This window comes from Crocuta crocuta, unplaced genomic scaffold, assembly GCF_008692635.1.
Source record: "Crocuta crocuta isolate KB4526 unplaced genomic scaffold, BGI_CrCroc_1.0 scaffold70, whole genome shotgun sequence".
NCBI lineage: Eukaryota > Metazoa > Chordata > Mammalia > Carnivora > Hyaenidae > Crocuta > Crocuta crocuta.
Window position 1 is genome coordinate 11,896,444 of NW_027528417.1, and position 1,500 is coordinate 11,897,943.

Below are 1,500 nucleotides of genomic sequence, written 5' to 3' on the forward strand. Positions count from 1 at the left end.
CTCCTCAACCCCCCACCCCCGCCCCCGCGCCCCCCGCACATCTCGGAGGGGCCGGGAAGCAGGCAGTCGACTATAAATGCTGAGCGGCTCCGTTCAGGGACTTAAGGCATAGCCAGGAGATGATAGTAAATAACTGGAAGAAGTCGATCAGAATAAAATCAATTTTCATGAGCATGGTGGGGATGTACGAGGAGCTACTTCATTTTAAAATACCAATAATCAAGGAAGACGAGAGGAGGCATGTGTAGTGTTTCTGTTTGAATAAGGCAAGTTTGTGTCCAGAGGGACTGAATTTGGCAGCGCCACCACAGAGTCAAAAAGAAACACATGAGAATTGTGTTGTTGTTTTCCTGCGGTAAAGAAAACACAAAGTTGCCTGTCTGACCTAAGACATCAGGGACACAAGGCTCACCACAGTCTGTAACAGAGACGGAACTTCCAACTTCTCCTGTCTTCCTACTTTTTATCAAATTCCAGACCCTCTTTGCCAATAAAGGCCGCCTCAGATCAGAGCTTCACAGACCTGAGGCTTGGCCTAAAATCTAGGGGTGGTGGCATCACTGGGAAACATTAATTTTGTATTCCAAGTCAAGCATCCGTGATCAAAGTTACATGGAAACAGCACTCAGAAAGCACTTTCTATGAAGGAGCTGTTCAAACTCCAAAGAAGAAAACACCACAATAGTACAGATCAAAAAAAAAAAAAAAAAAATCCCCATAAGGTAGGATGAAACCACCTTTCTGAAAACCCTCTGTCTCCTGGGTTACTGTCTAACAATATTTACAATGGCAGCCATCAATCTCAAACTAACCAGGTGCCACGCCAGGCACTGGGCTAGACCTGCTATTCGAATGATCCCATTGCATCTTCCCTAAAAACCTCAGGGCTCATTGTGATCATTACAATCTCCATGTTGCCACNGTTCACACAGCTAACACCGGGCAGAGCTGGAGTCAAAACCACCAGGTAGTCCTTCAGTTGGGCCGGTGGCTAACCCTGGATCCGGGAAGCCGAGCAGCAAAGGCGCTTCAAGAGAGGCGCGGCGGACCTCAATTTCACAACCGGAGGCGGAGGAAAGACAGCCTGGGGACTGGCTCTTAAAGGAAACGGCAGAAGTTTGCTTTTACGTTCGCGATTTTTCCCTTTCGCTCGGCTTCCTCGTTCCGTCCCAGCACTCCGAAGTGACGGGGGCCATGGCTCCGTGAAGCCAGCGTTTCCTAACCGAGGGGCTTCCCACCCCTCCAGGGCCACCAGCCTCGTCCAGCTGCGAGAGCCACCCCAAGGCACCGCCTCCCCAGGAGCCTGCCAGACAACCTGGCTGGGCATCTTTCTGAGAAAGCAGGTCAGGGGAGACCGAGCGAAGCCGCCTTTCCCCCGCGGTCCCGGCTCCGCGCTGGGGGCGGCGGGGTACCCTCCGGGGGGCGCGCCGCCTCTTCCCCCCTCAGCGCTCACAGCAGCGCCCTGGAGAAGCCCAGGCGGGGGGTACGCCAGGGTTGCTC

General features: G+C 53.1%; 1 protein-coding gene across 1 annotated transcript in view; it reads right to left on the reverse strand.

Moving 5' to 3' along the window:
- Positions 1-1,500, reverse strand: part of IL1RAP (interleukin 1 receptor accessory protein) — a 129,153-nt gene that overhangs the window by 127,193 nt on the left and 460 nt on the right. The window lies entirely within an intron of this gene.